The following is a 22,794-nucleotide window of genomic DNA, read 5'->3' as shown; positions in this document are numbered from 1 at the left end:
GTGAGTTTTAAGCCCCATGTTTAATGAGTTTTAAGCCCATGTTTAATGAGTTTTAAGCCCAAGTATAGTGAGTTTTAAGCACATGTTTAGTGAGTTTTAAGCCATGTCTAGTGAGTTTTAAGCCCATGTTTAGTGAGTTATAAGCCCAAGTCTAGTGAGTTTGAATCCCATGTTTAGTGAGTTTTAATCCCATGTTTAGTGAGTTTTAAGCCCATGTTTAGTGAGTTTTAAGCCATGTGTAGTGAGTTTTAAGCCCATGTTTGGTGAGTTTTAAGCCCATGTTTAGTGAGTTCTAAGCCCATGTTTAGTGAGTTGTAAGCCCATGTTTAGTGAGTTTTAAGCCCTTGTTTAGTGAGTTTTAATCCCATGTTTAGTGAGTTTTAAGCCCCACGTTTAGTGAGTTTTAATCCAATGTTTATGGAGTTTAAAGCCCATGTTTAGTGAGTTTTAAGCCAATGTTTAGTGAGTTTTAAGCCCCCCATGTTTAGTGAGTTTTAAGCCCATGTTTAGTGAGTTTTGAGCCCAAGTGCAGTGAGTTTTAAGCCCATGTTTAGTGAGTTTTAAGCCCCCCATGTTTAGTGAGTTTTAAGCCCATGTTTAGTGAGTTTTAAGCTCATGTTTAGTGAGTTTTAAGCCCATGTTTAGTGAGTTTAAGCCCTTGTTTAGTGAGTTTTAAACCCATGTTTAGTGAGTTTTAAGCCCATGTTTAGTGAGTTTTAAGCCCATGTTTAGTGAGTTTTAAGCTCATGTTTATTGAGTTTTAAGCCCATGTTTAGTGAGTGTTAAGCCCATGTTTAGTGAGTTTTAAGCCCATGTTTCGTGAGTTTTAAGCAAATGTTTAGTGAGTTTTAAGCCCATGTTTAGTGAGTTTTAAGCCCATGTTTAGTGAGTTTTAAGCCCATGTTTAGTGAGTGTTAAGCCCATGTTTAGTGAGTGTTAAGCCCATGTTTAGTGAGTTTTAAGCCCATGTTTAGTGAGTTTTAAGCCCATGTTTAGTGAGGTTTAAGCCCATGTTTAGTGAGTTTTAAGCCCATGTTTAGTGAGTTTTAAGCCCACGTGTAGTGAGTTTTAAGCCCATGTTCAGTGAGTTTTAAGCCCATGTTTAGTGAGTTTTAAGCCCATGTTTAGTGAGTTTTAACCCCATGTTTAGTGAGTTTTAAGCCCATGTTTAGTGAGTGTTAACCCCATGTTTAGTGAGTTGTAAGCCCATGTTTAGTGAGTTTTAATCCCATATTTAGTGCGTTTTAAGCCATGTTTAGTGAGTTTGAAGCCCATGTTTAGTGAGTTTTAACCCCATGTCTAGTGAGTTTAAGCCCCTGTTTAGTGAGTTTTAAGCCCATGTTTAGTGAGTTTTAACCCCATGTTTAGTGAGTTTTAAGCCCATGTTTAGTGAGTTTTAACTCCATGTCTAGTGAGTTTTAAGCCCATGTTTAGTGAGTTTTAAGCCCATGTTTAGTGAGTTTTAAGCCCATGTTTAGTGAGTTTTAAGACCATGTTTAGTGAGTTTTAAGCCCATGTTTAATAAGTTTTAAGCCCCATGTTTAGTGAGTTTTAAGCCATGTTTAGTGAGTTTTAAGCCCATGTTTAGTGAGTTTTAAGCCCATGTTTAGTGAGTTTTAAGCCCATGTTTAGTGAGTTTTAAGCCCATGTTTAGTGAGTTTTAAGCCCATGTTTAGTGAGTTTTAAGCCCATGTTTAGTGAGTTTTAAGCCCATGTTTAGTGAGTTTTAAGCCCTTGTTTAGTGAGTTTTAAGCCCATGTTTAGTGAGTTGTAAGCCCATGTTTAGTGAGTTTTAAGCCCTTGTTTAGTGAGTTTTAATCCAATGTTTAGTGAGTTTTAAGCCCCACGTTTAGTGAGTTTTAATCCAATGTTTAGTGAGTTATAAGCCCATGTTTAGTGAGTTTTAAGCCAATGTTTAGTGAGTTTTAAGCCCCCATGTTTAGTGAGTTTTAAGCCCATGTTTAGTGAGTTTTGAGCCCAAGTGCAGTGAGTTTTAAGCCCATGTTTAGTGAGTTTTAAGCCCCCCATGTTTAGTGAGTTTTAAGCCCATGTTTAGTGAGTTTTAAGCTCATGTTTAGTGAGTTTTAAGCCCATGTTTAGTGAGTTTAAGCCCTTGTTTAGTGAGTTTTAAACCCATGTTTAGTGAGTTTTAAGCCCATGTTTAGTGAGTTTTAAGCCCCATGTTTAGTGAGTTTTAAGCTCATGTTTATTGAGTTTTAAGCCCATGTTAGTGAGTGTTAAGCCCATGTTTAGTGAATTTTAAGCCCATGTTTCGTGAGTTTTAAGCAAATGTTTAGTGAGTTTTAAGCCCATGTTTAGTGAGTTTTAAGCCCATGTTTAGTGAGTTTTAAGCCCATGTTTAGTGAGTGTTAAGCCCATGTTTAGTGAGTGTTAAGCTCATGTTTAGTGAGTTTTAAGCCCATGTTTAGTGAGTTTTAAGCCATGTTTAGTGAGGTTTAAGCCCATGTTTAGTGAGTTTTAAGCCCATGTTTAGTGAGTTTTAAGTCCACGTGTAGTGAGTTTTAAGCCCATGTTCAGTGAGTTTTAAGCCCATGTTTAGTGAGTTTTAAGCCCATGTTTAGTGAGTTTTAACCCCATGTTTAGTGAGTTTTAAGCCCATGTTTAGTGAGTGTTTAACCCCATGTTTAGTGAGTTGTAAGCCCATGTTTAGTGAGTTTTAAGCCCACGTGTAGTGAGTTTTAAGCCCATGTTCAGTGAGTTTTAAGCCCATGTTTAGTGAGTTTTAAGCCCATGTTTAGTGAGTTTTAACCCCATGTTTAGTGAGTTTTAAGCCCATGTTTAGTGAGTTTTAACTCCATGTCTAGTGAGTTTTAAGCCCATGTTTAGTGAGTTTTAAGCCCATGTTTAATGAGTTTTAAGCCCCATGTTTAGTGAGTTTAAGCCATGTTTAGTGAGTTTTAAGCCCATGTTTAGTGAGTTTTTAAGCCCATGTTTAGTGAGTTTTAAGCCCATGTTTAGTGAGTGTTAAGCCCATGTTTAGTGAGTTCTAAGCCCATGTTTAGTGAGTTTTAAGCCCATGTTTAGTGAGTTTTAAGCCCATGTTTAGTGAGTTTTAAGCCCATGTTTAGTGAGTGTTAAGCCCATGTTTATTGAGTGTTAAGCCCATGTTTAGTGAGTTTACAGCCCATGTTTAGTGAGTTTTAAGCCCATATTTAGTGAGTTTTAAGCCCATGTTTAGTGAGTTTAAGCCCATGTTTAGTGAGTTTTAAACCCATGTTTAGTGAGTGTTAAGCCCATGTTTAGTGAGTTTTATGCCCATGTTTAGTGGAGTTTTAAGCCCATGTTTATTGAGTTTTAAGCCCATGTTTAGTGAGTGTTAAGCCCATGTTTAGTGAGTTTTAAGCCCATGTTTAGTGAGTTTTAAGCCAATGTTTAGTGAGTTTTAAGCCCATGTTTAGTGAGTTTTAAGCCCATGTTTAGTGAGTTTTAAGCCCATGTTTAGTGAGTGTTAAGCCCATGTTTAGAGAGTGTTAAGCCCATGTTTAGTGAGTTTTAAGCCCACGTGTAGTGCGTTTTAAGCCGATGTTCAGTGAGTTTTAAGCCCATGTTTAGTGAGTTTTAAGCCCATGTTTAGTGAGTTTTAACCCCATGTTTAGTGAGTTCTAAGCCCATGTTTAGTGAGTTTTATCCCCATGTTTAGTGAGTTGTAAGCCCCATGTTTAGTGAGTTTTTAATCCCATATTTAGTGCGTTTTAAGCCCCTGTTTAGTGAGTTTTAAGCCCATGTTTAGTGAGTTTTAACCCCATGTTTAGTGAGTTTTAAGCCCATGTTTAGTGAGTTTTAACTCCATGTCTAGTGAGTTTTAAGCCATGTTTAGTGAGTTTTAAGCCCATGTTTAATGAGTTTTAAGCCCATGTTTAGTGAATTTTAAGCCATGTTTAGTGAGTTTTAAGCCCATGTTTAGTGAGTTTTAAAGCCATGTCTAGTGAGTTTTAAGCCCATGTTTAGTGAGTTATAAGCCCATGTCTAGTGAGTTTGAATCCCATGTTTAGTGAGTTTTAATCCCATGTTTAGTGAGTTTTAAGCCCATGTTTAGTGAGTTTTAAGCCATGTGTAGTGAGTTTTAAGCCCATGTTTGGTGAGTTTTAAGCCCATGTTTAGTGAGTTCTAAGCCCATGTTTAGTGAGTTTTAAGCTCATGTTTAGTGAGTTTTAAGCCCTTGTTTATTCAGTTTTAATCCCATGTTTAGTGAGTTTTAAGCCACGTTTAGTGAGTTTTAATCCAATGTTTAGTGAGTTTTAAGCCCATGTTTAGTGAATTTTAAGCCAATGTTTAGTGAGTTTTAAGCCCCCCATGTTTATTGAGTTTTAAGCCCATGTTTAGTGAGTTTGAGCCCAAGTCTAGTGAGTTTTAAGCCCACGTTTAGTGAATTTTAAGCCCATGTGCAGTGAGTTTTAAGCCCATGTTTAGTGAGTTTTAAGCCCCCCATGTTTAGTGAGTTTTAAGCCCATGTTTAGTGAGTTTTAAGCTCATGTTTAGTGAGTTTTAAGCCATGTTAAGTGAGTTTAAGCCCTTGTTTAGTGAGTTTTAAACCATGTTTAGTGAGTTTTAAGCCCATGTTTAGTGAGTTTTTAAGCTCATGTTTATTGAGTTTTAAGCCCATGTTTAGTGAGTGTTAAGCCCATGTTTAGTGAGTTTTAAGCCCATGTTTCGTGAGGTTTTAGCAAATGTTTAGTGAGTTTTTAAGCCCATGATTTAGTGAGTTTTTAAGCCCATGTTTAGTGCGTTTCAAGCCCATGTTTAGTGAGTGTTAAGCCCATGTTTAGTGAGTGTTAAGCCCATGTTTAGTGAGTTTTAAGCCATGTTTAGTGAGTTTTAAGCCCATGTTTAGTGAGTTTTAAGCCCATGTTTAGTGAGTTTTAAGCCCATGTTTAGTGAGTTTTAAGCCCACGTGTAGTGAGTTTTAAGCCCATGTTCAGTGAGTTTTAAGCCCATGTTTAGTGAGTTTTAAGCCCATGTTTAGTGAGTTTTAACCCCATGTGTAGTGAGTTTAAGCCCATGTTTAGTGAGTATTAACCCATTATTAGTGAGTTGTAAGCCCATGTTTAGTGAGTTTTAATCCAACATTTAGTGGGTTTTAAGCCATGTTTAGTGAGTTTTAAGCCCATGTTTAGTGAGTTTTAACCCCATGTCTAGTGACTTTAAGCCCCTGTTTAGTGAGTTTTAAGCCCATGTTTAGTGAGTTTTAACCCCATGTTTAGTGAGTTTTAAGCCCATGTTTAGTGAGTTTTAACTCCATGTCTAGTGAGTTTTAAGCCCATGTTTAGTGAGTTTTAAGCCCATGTTTAATGAGTTTTAAGCCCCATGTTTAGTGAGTGTTAAGCCATGTTTAGTGAGTTTTAAGCCCATGTTTAGTGAGCTTTAAGCCCATGTTTAGTGAGTTTTAAGCCCATGTTTAGTGAGTGTTATGCCCATGTTTAGTGAGTTCTAAGCCCATGTTTAGTGAGTTTTAAGCCCATGTTTAGTGAGTTTTAAGCCCATGTTTAGTGAATGTTAAGCCCATGTTTAGTGAGTTTTAAGCCCATGTTTAGTGAGTTTTAAGCCCAAGTTTAGTGAGTTTTAAGCCCATGTTTAGTGAGTTTTAAGCCCATGTTTAGTGAGTTTTAAACCCATGTTTAGTGAGTGTTAAGCCCATGTTTAGTGAGTTTTATGCCCATGTTTAGTGAGTTTTAAACTCATGTTTATTGAGTTTTAAGCCCGTGTTTAGTGAGTGTTAAGCCCATGTTTAGTGAGTTTTAAGCCCATGTTTAGTGAGTTTTAAGCCAATGTTTAGTGAGTTTTAAGCCCATGTTTAGTGAATTTTAAGCCCATGTTTAGTGAGTTTTAAGCCCATGTTTAGTGAGTGTTAAGCCCATGTTTAGTGAGTGTTCAGCCCATGTTTAGTGAGTTTAAGCCCATGTTTAGTGAGTTTTAAGCCCATGTTTAGTGAGTTTTAAGCCCATGTTTAGTGAGTTTTAAGCCCATGTTTAGTGAGTTTTAAGCCCCCGTGTAGTGAGTTTTAAGCCCATGTTCAGTGAGTTTTAAGCCCATGTTTAGTGAGTTTTAAGCCCATGTTTAGTGAGTTTAACCCCATGTTTAGTGAGTTTTAAGCCCATGTTTAGTGAGTTTTAACCCCATGTTTAGTGAGTTGTAAGCCCATGTTTAGTGAGTTTTTAATCTAATATTTAGTGCGTTTTAAGCCATGTTTAGTGAGTTTAAGCCATGTTTAGAAGAGTTTTAACCCCATGTCTAGTGAGTTTTTAACCCCATGTCTAGTGAGTTTTAAGCCCATGTTTAGTGAGTTTTAAGCCCATGTTTAGTGAGTTTTAAACCATGTCTAGTGAGTTTAAGCCCCTGTTTAGTGAGTTTTAAGCCCATGTTTAGTGAGTTTTAACCCCATGTTTAGTGAGTTTTAAGCCCTTGTTTATTCAGTTTTAATCCCATGTTTAGTGAGTTTTAAGCCCCACGTTTAGTGAGTTTTAATCCAATGTTTAGTGAGTTTTAAGCCCATGTTTAGTGAATTTTAAGCCAATGTTTAGTGAGTTTTAAAGCCCCCCCATGTTTATTGAGTTTTAAGCCATGTTTTAGTGAGTTTTGAGCCCAAGTCTAGTGAGTTTTAAGCCCACGTTTAGTGAATTTTAAGCCCATGTGCAGTGAGTTTTAAGCCCATGTTTAGTGAGTTTTTAAGCCCCCCATGTTTAGTGAGTTTTAAGCCCATGTTTAGTGAGTTTTAAGCTCATGTTTAGTGAGTTTTAAGCCCATGTTAAGTGAGTTTAAGCCCTTGTTTAGTGAGTTTTAAACCCATGTTTAGTGAGTTTTAAGCCCATGTTTAGTGAGTTTTAAGCTCATGTTTATTGAGTTTTAAGCCCATGTTTAGTGAGTGTTAAGCCCATGTTTAGTGAGTTTTAAGCCCATGTTTCGTGAGGTTTTAGCAAATGTTTAGTGAGTTTTAAGCCCATGATTAGTGAGTTTTAAGCCCATGTTTAGTGCGTTTCAAGCCCATGTTTAGTGAGTGTTAAGCCCATGTTTAGTGAGTGTTAAGCCCATGTTTAGTGAGTTTTAAGCCCATGTTTAGTGAGTTTTAAGCCCATGTTTAGTGAGTTTTAAGCCCATGTTTAGTGAGTTTTAAGCCCATGTTTAGTGAGTTTTAAGCCTACGTGTAGTGAGTTTTAAGCCCATGTTCAGTGAGTTTTAAGCCCATGTTTAGTGAGTTTTAAGCCCATGTTTAGTGAGTTTTAACCCCATGTGTAGTGAGTTTTAAGCCCATGTTTAGTGAGTATTAACCCCATTATTAGTGAGTTGTAAGCCCATGTTTAGTGAGTTTTAATCCAACATTTAGTGGGTTTTAAGCCATGTTTAGTGAGTTTAAGCCCATGTTTAGTGAGTTTTAACCCCATGTTTAGTGAGTTTTAAGCCCATGTTTAGTGAGTTTTAACTCCATGTCTAGTGAGTTTTAAGCCCATGTTTAGTGAGTTTTAAGCCCATGTTTAATGAGTTTTAAGCCCCATGTTTAGTGAGTGTTAAGCCATGTTTAGTGAGTTGTAAGCCCATGTTTAGTGAGTTTTAAGCCCATGTTTAGTGAGTTTAAGCCCATGTTTAGTGAGTGTTATGCCCCACATGTTTAGTGAGTTCTAAGCCCATGTTTAGTGAGTTTTAAGCCCATGTTTAGTGAGTTTTAAGCCCATGTTTAGTGAATGTTAAGCCCATGTTTAGTGAGTTTTAAGCCCATGTTTAGTGAGTTTTAAGCCCAAGTTTAGTGAGTTTTAAGCCCATGTTTAGTGAGTTTTAAGCCCATGTTTAGTGAGTTTTAAACCCATGTTTAGTGAGTGTTAAGCCCATGTTTAGTGAGTTTTATGCCCATGTTTAGTGAGTTTTAAACTCATGTTTATTGAGTTTTAAGCCCGTGTTTAGTGAGTGTTAAGCCCATGTTTAGTGAGTTTTAAGCCCATGTTTAGTGAGTTTTAAGCCAATGTTTAGTGAGTTTTAAGCCCATGTTTAGTGAATTTTAAGCCCATGTTTAGTGAGTTTTAAGCCCATGTTTAGTGAGTGTTAAGCCCATGTTTAGTGAGTGTTAAGCCCATGTTTAGTGAGTTTTAAGCCCATGTTTAGTGAGTTTTAAGCCCATGTTTAGTGAGTTTTAAGCCCATGTTTAGTGAGTTTTAAGCCCATGTTTAGTGAGTTTTAAGCCCACGTGTAGTGAGTTTTAAGCCCATGTTCAGTGAGTTTTAAGCCCATGTTTAGTGAGTTTTAAGCCCATGTTTAGTGAGTTTAACCCCATGTTTAGTGAGTTTTAAGCCCATGTTTAGTGAGTTTTAACCCCATGTTTAGTGAGTTGTAAGCCCATGTTTAGTGAGTTTTAATCTAATATTTAGTGCGTTTTAAGCCATGTTTAGTGAGTTTTAAGCCCATGTTTAGAGAGTTTTAACCCCATGTCTAGTGAGTTTAAGCCCTGTTTAGTGAGTTTTAAGCCCATGTTTAGTGAGTTTTAACCCCATGTTTAGTGAGTTTTAAGCCCATGTTTAGTGAGTTCTAACTCCATGTCTAGTGAGTTTTAAGCCCATGTTTAGTGAGTTTTAAGCCCATGTTTAATGAGTTTTAAGCCCCATGTTTAGTGAGTTTTAAGCCATGTTTAGTGAGTTTTAAGCCCATGTTTAGTGAGTTTTAAGCCATGTTTAGTGAGTTTTAAGCCCATGTTTAGTGAGTTTTAAACCCATGTTTAGTGAGTGTTAAGCCCATGTTTAGTGAGTTTTATGCCCATGTTTAGTGAGTTTTAAGCTCATGTTTATTGAGTTTTAAGCCCATGTTTAGTGAGTGTTAAGCCCATGTTTAGTGAGTTTTAAGCAAATGTTTAGTGAGTTTTAAGCCCATGTTTAGTGAGTTTTAAGCCCATGTTTAGTGAGTTTTAAGCCCCATGTTTAGTGAGTGATAAGCCCACGTTTAGTGAGTGTTAAGCCCATGTTTAGTGAGTTTTAAGCCCATGTTCAGTGAGTTTTAAGCCCATGTTTAGTGAGTTTTAAGCCCATGTTTAGTGAGTTTTAAGCCCATGTTTAGTGAGTTTTAATCCCATATTTAGTGCGTTTTAAGCCCCTGTTTAGTGAGTTTTAAGCCCATGTTTAGTGAGTTTTATCCGCATGTTTAGTGAGTTTTAAGCCCATGTTTAGTGAGTTTTAACTCCATGTCTAGTGAGTTTTAAGCCCATGTTTAGTGAGTTTTAAGCCCATGTTTAATGAGTTTTAAGCCCCATGTTTAGTGAATTTTAAGCCATGTTTAGTGAGTTTTAAGCCCATGTTTAGTGAGTTTTAAGCCCATGTTTAATGAGTTTTAAGCCCCATGTTTAGTGAGTTTTAAGCCATGTTTAGTGAGTTTTAAGCCCATGTTTAGTGAGTTTTAAGCCCATGTTTAGTGAGTTTTAAGCCATGTTTAGTGAGTTTTAAGCCCATGTTTAATGAGTTTTAAGCCCCATGTTTAATGAGTTTTAAAGCCCCATGTTTAGTGAGTTTTAAGCCCATGTTTAGTGAGTTTTAAACCCATGTTTAGTGAGTGTTAAGCCCATGTTTAGTGAGTTTTATGCCCATGTTTAGTGAGTTTTAAGCTCATGTTTATTGAGTTTTAAGCCCATGTTTAGTGAGTGTTAAGCCCATGTTTAGTGAGTTTTAAGCAAATGTTTAGTGAGTTTTAAGCCCATGTTTAGTGAGTTTTAAGCCCATGTTTAGTGAGTTTTAAGCCCATGTTTAGTGAGTTTTAAGCCCATGTTTAGTGAGTTTTAAGCCCATGTTTAGTGAGTTTTAAGCCCATGTTTAGTGAGTTTTAATCCCATATTTAGTGGCGTTTTAAGCCCCTGTTTAGTGAGTTTTAAGCCCATGTTTAGTGAGTTTTATCCCCATGTTTAGTGAGTTTTAAGCCCATGTTTAGTGAGTTTTAACTCCATGTCTAGTGAGTTTTAAGCCCATGTTTAGTGAGTTTTAAGCCCATGTTTAATGAGTTTTAAGCCCATGTTTAGTGAATTTTAAGCCATGTTTAGTGAGTTTTAAGCCCATGTTTAGTGAGTTTTAAGCCATGTCTAGTGAGTTTTAAGCCCATGTTTAGTGAGTTATAAGCCCATGTCTAGTGAGTTTGAATCCCATGTTTAGTGAGTTTTAATCCCATGTTTAGTGAGTTTTAAGCCCATGTTTAGTGAGTTTTTAAGCCATGTGTAGTGAGTTTTAAGCCCATGTTTGGTGAGTTTTAAGCCCATGTTTAGTGAGTTCTAAGCCCAATGGTTAGTGAGTTTTAAGCCCATGTTTAGTGAGTTTTAAGCCCTTGTTTATTCAGTTTTAATCCCATGTTTAGTGAGTTTTAAGCCCCACGTTTAGTGAGTTTTAATCCAATGTTTAGTGAGTTTTTAAGCCCATGTTTAGTGAATTTTAAGCCAATGTTTAGTGAGTTTTAAGCCCCCCATGTTTATTGCGTTTTAAGCCCATGTTTAGTGAGTTTTGAGCCCAAGTCTAGTGAGTTTTAAGCCCATGTTTAGTGAATTTTAAGCCCATGTGCAGTGAGTTTTAAGCCCATGTTTAGTGAGTTTTAAGCCCCCCATGTTTAGTGAGTTTTAAGCCCATGTTTAGTGAGTTTTAAGCTCATGTTTAGTGAGTTTTAACTCCATGTTAAGTGAGTTTAAGCCCTTGTTTAGTGAGTTTTAAACCCATGTTTAGTGAGTTTTAAGCCCATGTTTAGTGAGTTTTAAGCCCATGTTTAGTGAGTTTTAAGCTCATGTTTATTGAGTTTTAAGCCCATGTTTAGTGAGTGTTAAGCCCATGTTTAGTGAGTTTTAAGCCCATGTTTCGTGAGTTTTTAGCAAATGTTTAGTGAGTTTTAAGCCCATGATTAGTGAGGTTTAAGCCCATGTTTAGTGCGTTTTAAGCCCATGTTTAGTGAGTGTTAAGCCCATGTTTAGTGAGTGTTAAGCCCATGTTTAGTGAGTTTTAAGCCCATGTTTAGTGAGTTTTAAGCCCATGTTTAGTGAGTTTTAAGCCCATGTTTAGTGAGTTTTAAGCCCATGTTTAGTGAGTTTTAAGCCCACGTGTAGTGAGTTTTAAGCCCATGTTCAGTGAGTTTTAAGCCCATGTTTAGTGAGTTTTAAGCCCATGTTTAGTGAGTTTTAACCCCATGTGTAGTGAGTTTTAAGCCCATGTTTAGTGAGTGTTAACCCCATGTTTAGTGAGTTGTAAGCCCATGTTTAGTGAGTTTTAATCCCACATTTAGTGGGTTTTAAGCCATGTTTAGTGAGTTTTAAGCCCATGTTTAGTGAGTTTTAACCCCATGTTTAGTGAGTTTTAAGCCCATGTTTAGTGAGTTTTAACTCCATGTCTAGTGAGTTTTAAGCCCATGTTTAGAGAGTTTTAAGCCCATGTTTAATGAGTTTTAAGCCCCATGTTTAGTGAGTGTTAAGCCATGTTTAGTGAGTTTTAAGCCCATGTTTAGTGAGTTTTAAGCCCATGTTTAGTGAGTTTTAAGCCCATGTTTAGTGAGTGTTATGCCCATGTTTAGTGAGTTCTAAGCCCATGTTTAGTGAGTTTTAAGCCCATGTTTAGTGAGTGTTAAGCCCATGTTTAGTGAGTTTTAAGCCCATGTTTCGTGAGTTTTTAGCAAATGTTTAGTGAGTTTTAAGCCCATGATTAGTGAGTTTTAAGCCCATGTTTAGTGCGTTTTAAGCCCATGTTTAGTGAGTGTTAAGCCCATGTTTAGTGAGTGTTAAGCCCATGTTTAGTGAGTTTTAAGCCCATGTTTAGTGAGTTTTAAGCCCATGTTTAGTGAGTTTTAAGCCCATGTTTAGTGAGTTTTAAGCCCATGTTTAGTGAGTTTTAAGCCCACGTGTAGTGAGTTTTAAGCCCATGTTCAGTGAGTTTTAAGCCCATGTTTAGTGAGTTTTAAGCCCATGTTTAGTGAGTTTTAACCCCATGTGTAGTGAGTTTTAAGCCCATGTTTAGTGAGTGTTAACCCCATGTTTAGTGAGTTGTAAGCCCATGTTTAGTGAGTTTTAATCCCACATTTAGTGGGTTTTAAGCCATGTTTAGTGAGTTTTAAGCCCATGTTTAGTGAGTTTTAACCCCATGTCTAGTGAGTTTAAGCCCCTGTTTAGTGAGTTTTAAGCCCATGTTTAGTGAGTTTTAACCCCATGTTTAGTGAGTTTTAAGCCCATGTTTAGTGAGTTTTAACTCCATGTCTAGTGAGTTTTAAGCCCATGTTTAGAGAGTTTTAAGCCCATGTTTAATGAGTTTTAAGCCCCATGTTTAGTGAGTGTTAAGCCATGTTTAGTGAGTTTTAAGCCCATGTTTAGTGAGTTTTAAGCCCATGTTTAGTGAGTTTTAAGCCCATGTTTAGTGAGTGTTATGCCCATGTTTAGTGAGTTCTAAGCCCATGTTTAGTGAGTTTTAAGCCCATGTTTAGTGAGTTTTAAGCCCATGTTTAGTGAATGTTAAGCCCATGTTTAGTGAGTTTTAAGCCCATGTTTAGTGAGTTTTAAGCCCAAGTTTAGTGAGTTTTAAGCCCATGTTTAGTGAGTTTTAAGTCCATGTTTAGTGAGTTTTAAACCCATGTTTAGTGAGTGTTAAGCCCATGTTCAGTGAGTTTTATGCCCATGTTTAGTGAGTTTTAAGCTCATGTTTATTGAGTTTTAAGCCCGTGTTTAGTGAGTGTTAAGCCCATGTTTAGTGAGTTTTAAGCCCATGTTTAGTGAGTTTTAAGCCAATGTTTAGTGAGTTTTAAGCCCATGTTTAGTGAATTTTAAGCCCATGTTTAGTGAGTTTTAAGCCCATGTTTAGTGAGTGTTAAGCCCATGTTTAGTGAGTGTTAAGCCCATGTTTAGTGAGTTTTAAGCCCATGTTTAGTGAGTTTTAAGCCCATGTTTAGTGAGTTTTAAGCCCATGTTTAGTGAGTTTTAAGCCCATGTTTAGTGAGTTTTAAGCCCACGTGTAGTGAGTTTTAAGCCCATGTTCAGTGAGTTTTAAGCCCATGTTTAGTGAGTTTTAAGCCCATGTTTAGTGAGTTTAACCCCATGTTTAGTGAGTTTTAAGCCCATGTTTAGTGAGTTTTAACCCCATGTTTAGTGAGTTGTAAGCCCATGTTTAGTGAGTTTTAATCTAATATTTAGTGCGTTTTAAGCCATGTTTAGTGAGTTTTAAGCCCATGTTTAGAGAGTTTTAACCCCATGTCTAGTGAGTTTAAGCCCCTGTTTAGTGAGTTTTAAGCCCATGTTTAGTGAGTTTTAACCCCATGTTTAGTGAGTTTTAAGCCCATGTTTAGTGAGTTTTAACTCCATGTCTAGTGAGTTTTAAGCCCATGTTTAGTGAGTTTTAAGCCCATGTTTAATGAGTTTTAAGCCCCATGTTTAGTGAGTTTTAAGCCATGTTTAGTGAGTTTTAAGCCCATGTTTAGTGAGTTTTAAGCCCATGTTTAGTGAGTTTTAAGCCCATGTTTAGTGAGTTTTAAACCCATGTTTAGTGAGTGTTAAGCCCATGTTTAGTGAGTTTTATGCCCATGTTTAGTGAGTTTTAAGCAAATGTTTAGTGAGTTTTAAGCCCATGTTTAGTGAGTTTTAAGCCCATGTTTAGTGAGTTTTAAGCCCATGTTTAGTGAGTGTTAAGCCCATGTTTAGTGAGTGTTAAGCCCATGTTTAGTGAGTTTTAAGCCCATGTTTAGTGAGTTTTAAGCCCATGTTTAGTGAGTTTTAAGCCCATGTTTAGTGAGTTTTAAGCCCATGTTTAGTGAGTTTTAAGCCCACGTGTAGTGAGTTTTAAGCCCATGTTCAGTGAGTTTTAAGCCCATGTTTTGTGAGTTTTAAGCCCATGTTTAGTGAGTTTTAACCCCATTTTTAGTGAGTTTTAAGCCCATGTTTAGTGAGTTTTAACCCCATGTTTAGTGAGTTGTAAGCCCATGTTTAGTGAGTTTTAATCCCATATTTAGTGCGTTTTAAGCCATGTTTAGTGAGTTTTAAGCCCATGTTTAGAGAGTTTTAACCCCATGTCTAGTGAGTTTAAGCCCCTGTTTAGTGAGTTTTAAGCCCATGTTTAGTGAGTTTTAACCCCATGTTTAGTGAGTTTTAAGCCCATGTTTAGTGAGTTTTACCTCCATGTCTAGTGAGTTTTAAGCCCATGTTTAGTGAGTTTTAAGCCCATGTTTAATGAGTTTTAAGCCCCATGTTTAGTGAGTTTTAAGCCATGTTTAGTGAGTTTTAAGCCCATGTTTAGTGAGTTTTAAGCCCATGTTTAGTGAGTTTTAAGCCAAAGTTTAGTGAGTGTTAAGCCCATGATTAGTGAGTTCTAAGCCCATGTTTAGTGAGTTTTAAGCCCATGTTTAGTGAGTTTTAAGCCCATGTTTAGTGAGTTTTAAGCCCATGTTTAGGGAGTGTTAAGACCATGTTTAGTGAGTGTTAAGCCGATGTTTAGTGAGTTTTAAGCCCATGTTTAGTGAGTTTTAAGCCCATGTTTAGTGAGTGTTAAGCCCATGATTAGTGAGTTCTAAGCCCATGTTTAGTGAGTTTTAAGCCCATGTTGAGTGAGTTTTAAGCCGATGTTTAGTGAGTTTTAAGCCCATGTTTAGTGAGTTTTACCTCCATGTCTAGTGAGTTTTAAGCCCATGTTTAGTGAGTGTTAAGCCCATGTTTAGTGAGTTTTAAGCCCATGTTTAGTGAGTTTTAAGCCCATGTTTAGTGAGTTTTAAGCCCATGTTTAGTGAGTTTTAAGCCCATGTTTAGTGAGTGTTAAGCCCATGTTTAGTGAGTGTTAAGCCCATGTTTAGTGAGTTTTAAGCCCATGTTTAGTGAGTTTTAAGCCCATGTTTAGTGAGTTTTAAGCCCATGTTTAGTGAGTTTTAAGCCCATGTTTAGTGAGTTTTAAGCCCACGTGTAGTGAGTTTTAAGCCCATGTTTAGTGAGTTTTAAGCCCACGTGTAGTGAGTTTTAAGCTCATGTTTAGTGAGTTTTAAGCCCATGTTTAGTGAGTGTTAAGCCCATGTTTAGTGAGTTTTAAGCAAATGTTTAGTGAGTTTTAAGCCCATGTTTAGTGAGTTTTAAGCCCATGTTTAGTGAGTTTTAAGCCCATGTTTAGTGAGTGTTAAGCCCATGTTTAGTGAGTGTTAAGCCCATGTTTAGTGAGTTTTAAGCCCATGTTTAGTGAGTTTTAAGCCCATGTTTAGTGAGTTTTAAGCCCATGTTTAGTGAGTTTTAAGCCCATGTTTAGTGAGTTTTAAGCCCACGTGTAGTGAGTTTTAAGCCCATGTTCAGTGAGTTTTACCTCCATGTCTAGTGAGTTTTAAGCCCATGTTTAGTGAGTTTTAAGCCCATGTTTAATGAGTTTTAAGCCCCATGTTTAGTGAGTTTTAAGCCATGTTTAGTGAGTTTTAAGCCCATGTTTAGTGAGTTTTAAGCCCATGTTTAGTGAGTTTTAAGCCCATGTTTAGTGAGTGTTAAGCCCATGATTAGTGAGTTCTAAGCCCATGTTTAGTGAGTTTTAAGCCCATGTTTAGTGAGTTTTAAGCCCATGTTTAGTGAGTTTTAAGCCCATGTTTAGGGAGTGTTAAGACCATGTTTAGTGAGTGTTAAGCCCATGTTTAGTGAGTTTTAAGCCCATGTTTAGTGAGTTTTAAGCCCATGTTTAGTGAGTGTTAAGCCCATGATTAGTGAGTTCTAAGCCCATGTTTAGTGAGTTTTAAGCCCATGTTGAGTGAGTTTTAAGCCGATGTTTAGTGAGTTTTAAGCCCATGTTTAGTGAGTTTTACCTCCATGTCTAGTGAGTTTTAAGCCCATGTTTAGTGAGTGTTAAGCCCATGTTTAGTGAGTTTTAAGCCCATGTTTAGTGAGTTTTAAGCCCATGTTTAGTGAGTTTTAAGCCCATGTTTAGTGAGTTTTAAGCCCATGTTTAGTGAGTTTTAAGCCCACGTGTAGTGAGTTTTAAGCCCATGTTCAGTGAGTTTTAAGCCCATGTTTAGTGAGTTTTAAGCCCATGTTTAGTGAGTTTTAAGCCCATGTTTAGTGAGTTTTAAGCCCATGTTTAGTGAGTTTTAACCCCATGTTTAGTGAGTTGTAAGCCCATGTTTAGTGAGTTTTAATCCCATATTTAGTGCGTTTTAAGCCATGTTTAGTGAGTTTTAAGCCCATGTTTAGAGAGTTTTAACCCCATGTCTAGTGAGTTTAAGCCCCTGTTTAGTGAGTTTTAAGCCCATGTTTAGTGAGTTTTAACCCCATGTTTAGTGAGTTTTATGCCCATGTTTAGTGAGTTTTACCTCCATGTCTAGTGAGTTTTAAGCCCATGTTTAGTGAGTTTTAACCCCATGTTTAGTGAGTTTTAATCCCATGTTTAGTGAGTTTTTAGCCCATGTTTAGTGAGTTTTAAGCCCATGTTTAGTGAGTTTTAAGCCCATGTTTAATGAGTTTTAAGCCCAAGTCTAGTGAGTTTTAAGCCCATGTTTATTGAGTTTTAAGTCCATGTTAGTGAGTTTTAAGCTCATGTTTAGTGAGTTTTAAGCCCATGTTTAGTGAGTTTTAAACTCATGTTTAGTGAGTTTTAAGCCCATGTCTAGTGAGTTTTAACCCCATGTTTAGTGAGTTTTAAGTCCATGTTCAGTGCGTTTTAAGCCCATGTTTAGAGAGTTTTAAGCCCTTGTTTAGTGAGTTTTAATCCCATGTTTAGTGAGTTTTAAGCCCCATGTTTAGTGAGTTTTAATCCCATGTTTAGTGAGTTTTAAGCCATGTCTAGTGAGTTTCAAGTCCATGTTTAGTGAGTTTTAAGCCCATGTTTAGTAAGTTTTAAGCCCATGTTTAGTGAGTTTTAAGCCCATGTTTAGTGAGTTTTAAGCCCATGTTTAATGAGTTTTAAGCCCAAGTCTAGTGAGTTTTAAGCCCATGTTTAGTGAGTTTTAATCCCATGTTTAGTGAGTTTTAAGCCCATGTTTAGTGAGTTTTTAGCCCATGTTTAGTGAGTTTTAAGCCCATGTTTAGTGAGTTTTAAGACCATGTTTAATGAGTTTTAAGCCCAAGTCTAGTGAGTTTTAAGCCCATGTTTATTGAGTTTTAAGTCCATGTTTAGTGAGTTTTAAGCTCATGCTTAGTGAGTTTTAAGCCCATGTTTAGTGAGTTTTAAACCCATGTTTAATGAGTTTTAAGCCCATGTCTAGTGAGTTTTAACCCCATGTTTAGTGAGTTTTAAGCCCATGTTTAGTGAGTTTTAAGCCCATGTTTAGAGAGTTTTAAGCCCTTGTTTAGTGAGTTTTAATCCCATGTTTAGTGAGTTTCAAGCCCCATGTTTAGTGAGTTTTAATCCCATGTTTAGTGAGTTTTAAGCCCATGTTTAGTGAGTTTTAAGCCCATGTTTAGTGAGTTTAAGCCCCCCATGTTTAGTGAGTTTTAATCCCATGTTTAGTGAGTTTTAAGCCCCTGTTTAGTGAGTTTTAATCCCATGTTTAGTGAGTTTTAAGCCCCATGTTTAGTGAGTTTTAAGCCCATGTCTAGTGAGTTTTAACTCCATGTTTAGTGAGTTTTAAGCCCATGTTTAGTGAGTTTTAACCCCATGTTTAGTGAGTTTTAAGCCCCATGTGTAGTGAGTTTTAAGCCCATGTTTAGTGAGTTTTAAGCCCATGTCTAGTGAGTTTTAAGCCCATGTTTACTGAGTTTTAAGCCCATGTCTAGTGAGTTTTAACCCCATGTTTAGTGAGTTTTAATCCCATGTTTAGTGAGTTTTAAACCCAAGTTTAGTGAGTTTTAAGCCCATGTTTAGTAAGTTTTTAGCCCATGTTTAGTGAGTTTTAAACCCAAGTTTAGTGAGTTTTAAGCCATGTCTAGTGAGTTTCAAGTCCATGTTTAGTGAGTTTTAAGCCGATGTTTAGTAAGTTTTAAGCCCATGTTTAGTGAGTTTTAAGCCCCATGTTTAGTGAGTTTTAATCCCATGTTTAGTGAGTTTTAAGCCCATGTTTAGTGAGTTTTAAGCCCATGTTTAGTGAGTTTAAGCCCCCCATGTTTAGTGAGTTTTAATCCCATGTTTAGTGAGTTTAAGCCCCCCATGTTTAGTGAGTTTTAATCCCATGTTTAGTGAGTTTTAAGCCCATGTTTAGTGAGTTTTAAGCCCATGTTTAGTGAGTTTAAGCCCCCCATGTTTAGTGAGTTTTAATCCCATGTTTAGTGAGTTTTAAGCCCATGTTTAGTGAGTTTTAACCCCATGTTTAGTGAGTTTTAAGCCCCATGTGTAGTGAGTTTTAAGCCCATGTTTAGTGAGTTTTAAGCCCATGTCTAGTGAGTTTTAACTCCATGTTTAGTGAGTTTTAAGCCCATGTTTAGTGAGTTTTAACCCCATGTTTAGTGAGTTTTAATCCCATGTTTAGTGAGTTTTTAGCCCATGTTTAGTGAGTTTTAAGCCCATGTTTAGTGAGTTTTAAGCCCATGTTTAATGAGTTTTAAGCCCAAGTCTAGAGAGTTTTAAGCCCATGTTTATTGAGTTTTAAGTCCATGTTAGTGAGTTTTAAGCTCATGTTTAGTGAGTTTTAAGCCCATGTTTAGTGAGTTTTAAACTCATGTTTAGTGAGTTTTAAGCCCATGTCTAGTGAGTTTTAACCCCATGTTTAGTGAGTTTTAAGTCCATGTTCAGTGCGTTTTAAGCCCATGTTTAGAGAGTTTTAAGCCCTTGTTTAGTGAGTTTTAATCCCATGTTTAGTGAGTTTTAAGCCCCATGTTTAGTGAGTTTTAATCCCATGTTTAGTGAGTTTTAAGCCATGTCTAGTGAGTTTCAAGTCCATGTTTAGTGAGTTTTAAGCCCATGTTTAGTAAGTTTTAAGCCCATGTTTAGTGAGTTTTAAGCCCATGTTTAGTGAGTTTTAAGCCCATGTTTAATGAGTTTTAAGCCCAAGTCTAGTGAGTTTTAAGCCCATGTCTAGTGAGTTTTAAGCCCATGTTTACTAAGTTTTAAGCCCATGTCTAGTGAGTTTTAACTCCATGTTTAGTGAGTTTTAAGCCCATGTTTAGTGAGTTTTAACCCCATGTTTAGTGAGTTTTAAGCCCCATGTGTAGTGAGTTTTAAGCCCATGTTTAGTGAGTTTTAAGCCCATGTCTAGTGAGTTTTAAGCCCATGTTTACTGAGTTTTAAGCCCATGTCTAGTGAGTTTTAACTCCATGTTTAGTGAGTTTTAAGCCCATGTTTAGTGAGTTTTAACCCCATGTTTAGTGAGTTTTAAGCCCATGTTTAGAGAGTTTTAAACCCAAGTTTAGTGAGTTTTAAGCCCATGTTTAGTGAGTTTTTAGCCCATGTTTAGTGAGTTTTAAACCCAAGTTTAGTGAGTTTTAAGCCATGTCTAGTGAGTTTCAAGTCCATGTTTAGTGAGTTTTAAGCCCATGTTTAGTAAGTTTTAAGCCCATGTTTAGTGAGTTTTAAGCCCATGTTTAGTGAGTTTTAAGCCCATGTTTAATGAGTTTTAAGCCCAAATCTAGTGAGTTTTAAGCCCATGTTTATTGAGTTTTAAGTCCATGTTTAGTGAGTTTTAAGCTCATGTTTAGTGAGTTTTAAGCCCATGTTTAGTGAGTTTTAAACCCATGTTTAATGAGTTTTAAGCCCATGTCTAGTGAGTTTCAAGCCCTTGTTTAGTGAGTTTTAAGCCCATGTTTAGTGAGTTTTAAGCCCATGTTTAGTGAGTTTTAAGCCCCATGTTTAGTGAGTTTTAATCCCATGTTTAGTGAGTTTTAAGTCCATGTTTAGTGAGTTTTAAGCCCATGTTTAGTGAGTTTTAAGCCCCCCATGTTTAGTGAGTTTTAAGCCCATGTTTAGTGAATTTTAAGCCCATGTGCAGTGAATTTTAAGCCCATGTTTAGTGAGTTTTAAGCCCCATGTGTGGTGAGTTTTAAGCCCATGTTTAGTGAGTTTTAAGCCCATGTATAGTGAGTTTTAAGCCCATGTTTACTGAGTTTTAAGCCCATGTCTAGTGAGTTTTAACTCCATGTTTAGTGAGTTTTAAGCCCATGTTTAGTGAGTTTTAACCCCATGTTTAGTGAGTTTTAAGCCCCATGTGTAGTGAGTTTTAAGCCCATGTCTAGTGATTTTAACTCCATGTTTAGTGAGTTTTAAGCCCATGTTTAGTGAGTTTGAACCCCATGTTTAGTGAGTTTTAAGCCCATGTTTAGTGAGTTTTAAACCCAAGTTTAGTGAGTTTTAAGCCCATGTTTAGTGAGTTTTTAGCCCATGTTTAGTGAGTTTTAAGCCCATGTTTAGTGAGTTTTAAGCCCATGTTTAATGAGTTTTAAGCCCAAGTCTAGTGAGTTTTAAGCCCATGTTTATTGAGTTTTAAGTCCATGTTTAGTGAGTTTTAAGCTCATGCTTAGTGAGTTTTAAGCCCATGTTTAGTGAGTTTTAAACCCATGTTTAGTGAGTTTTAAGCCCATGTCTAGTGAGTTTTAACCCCATGTTTAGTGAGTTTTAAGCCCATGTTTAGTGAGTTTTAAGCCCATGTTTAGAGAGTTTTAAGCCCTTGTTTAGTGAGTTTTAATCCCATGTTTAGTGAGTTTCAAGCCCCATGTTTAGTGAGTTTTAATCCCATGTTTAGTGAGTTTTAAGCCCATGTTTAGTGAGTTTTAAGCCCATGTTTAGTGAGTTTAAGCCCCCCATGTTTAGTGAGTTTTAATCCCATGTTCAGTGAGTTTTAAGCCCCTGTTTAGTGAGTTTTAATCCCATGTTTAGTGAGTTTTAAGCCCCATGTTTAGTGAGTTTTAAGCCCATGTCTAGTGAGTTTTAACTCCATGTTTAGTGAGTTTTAAGCCCATGTTTAGTGAGTTTTAACCCCATGTTTAGTGAGTTTTAAGCCCCATGTGTAGTGAGTTTTAAGCCCATGTTTAGTGAGTTTTAAGCCCATGTCTAGTGAGTTTTAAGCCCATGTTTACTGAGTTTTAAGCCCATGTCTAGTGAGTTTTAACTCCATGTTTAGTGAGTTTTATGCCCATGTTTAGTGAGTTTTAACCCCATGTTTAGTGAGTTTTAATCCCATGTTTAGTGAGTTTTAAACCCAAGTTTAGTGAGTTTTAAGCCCATGTTTAGTGAGTTTTTAGCCCATGTTTAGTGAGTTTTAAACCCAAGTTTAGTGAGTTTTAAGCCATGTCTAGTGAGTTTCAAGTCCATGTTTAGTGAGTTTTAAGCCGATGTTTAGTAAGTTTTAAGCCCATGTTTAGTGAGTTTTAAGCCCCATGTTTAGTGAGTTTTAATCCCATGTTTAGTGAGTTTTAAGCCCATGTTTAGTGAGTTTTAAGCCCATGTTTAGTGAGTTTAAGCCCCCCATGTTTAGTGAGTTTTAATCCCATGTTTAGTGAGTTTTAAGCCCCTGTTTAGTGAGTTTTAAGCCCATGTTTAGTGAGTTTAAGCCCCCCATGTTTAGTGAGTTTTAATCCCATGTTTAGTGAGTTTTAAGCCCATGTTTAGTGAGTTTTAAGCCCATGTTTAGTGAGTTTAAGCCCCCCATGTTTAGTGAGTTTTAATCCCATGTTTAGTGAGTTTTAAGCCCATGTTTAGTGAGTTTTAACCCCATGTTTAGTGAGTTTTAAGCCCCATGTGTAGTGAGTTTTAAGCCCATGTTTAGTGAGTTTTAAGCCCATGTCTAGTGAGTTTTAATCCCATGTTTACTGAGTTTTAAGCCCATGTCTAGTGAGTTTTAACTCCATGTTTAGTGAGTTTTAAGCCCATGTTTAGTGAGTTTTAACCCCATGTTTAGTGAGTTTTAATCCCATGTTTAGTGAGTTTTTAGCCCATGTTTAGTGAGTTTTAAGCCCATGTTTAGTGAGTTTTAAGCCCATGTTTAATGAGTTTTAAGCCCAAGTCTAGTGAGTTTTAAGCCCATGTTTATTGAGTTTTAAGTCCATGTTTAGTGAGTTTTAAGCTCATGTTTAGTGAGTTTTAAGCCCATGTTTAGTGAGTTTTAAACCCATGTTTAGTGAGTTTTAAGCCCATGTCTAGTGAGTTTTAACCCCATGTTTAGTGAGTTTTAAGTCCATGTTCAGTGCGTTTTAAGCCCATGTTTAGAGAGTTTTAAGCCCTTGTTTAGTGAGTTTTAATCCCATGTTTAGTGAGTTTTAAGCCCCATGTTTAGTGAGTTTTAATCCCATGTTTAGTGAGTTTTAAGCCCATGTTTAGTGAGTTTTAAGCCCATGTTTAGTGAGTTTAAGCCCCCCATGTTTAGTGAGTTTTAATCCCATGTTTAGTGAGTTTTAAGCCCCTGTTTAGTGAGTTTTAATCCCATGTTTAGTGAGTTTTAAGCCCCATGTTTAGTGAGTTTTAAGCCCATGTCTAGTGAGTTTTAACTCCACGTTTAGTGAGTTTTAAGCCCATGTTTAGTGAGTTTTAACCCCATGTTTAGTGAATTTTAAGCCCCATGTGTAGTGAGTTTTAAGCCCATGTTTAGTGAGTTTTAAGCCCATGTCTAGTGAGTTTTAAGCCCATGTTTACTGAGTTTTATGCCCATGTTTAGTGAGTTTTAACCCCATGTTTAGTGAGTTTTAATCCCATGTTTAGTGAGTTTTAAACCCAAGTTTAGTGAGTTTTAAGCCCATGTTTAGTGAGTTTTTAGCCCATGTCTAGTGAGTTTTAACCCCATGTTTAGTGAGTTTTAAGTCCATGTTCAGTGCGTTTTAAGCCCATGTTTAGAGAGTTTTAAGCCCTTGTTTAGTGAGTTTTAATCCCATGTTTAGTGAGTTTTAAGCCCCATGTTTAGTGAGTTTTAATCCCATGTTTAGTGAGTTTTAAGCCCATGTTTAGTGAGTTTTAAGCCCATGTTTAGTGAGTTTAAGCCCCCCATGTTTAGTGA

The sequence above is a fragment of the Petromyzon marinus genome, chromosome 79 (assembly GCF_048934315.1).
Source record: "Petromyzon marinus isolate PM22_M1 ecotype Great Lakes invasive population chromosome 79, UKy_Petmar_22M1.pri1.0, whole genome shotgun sequence".
NCBI lineage: Eukaryota > Metazoa > Chordata > Hyperoartia > Petromyzontiformes > Petromyzontidae > Petromyzon > Petromyzon marinus.
The sequence above is the reverse complement of the archived record's forward strand: the minus strand, read 5'-3'. Positions refer to the sequence as shown.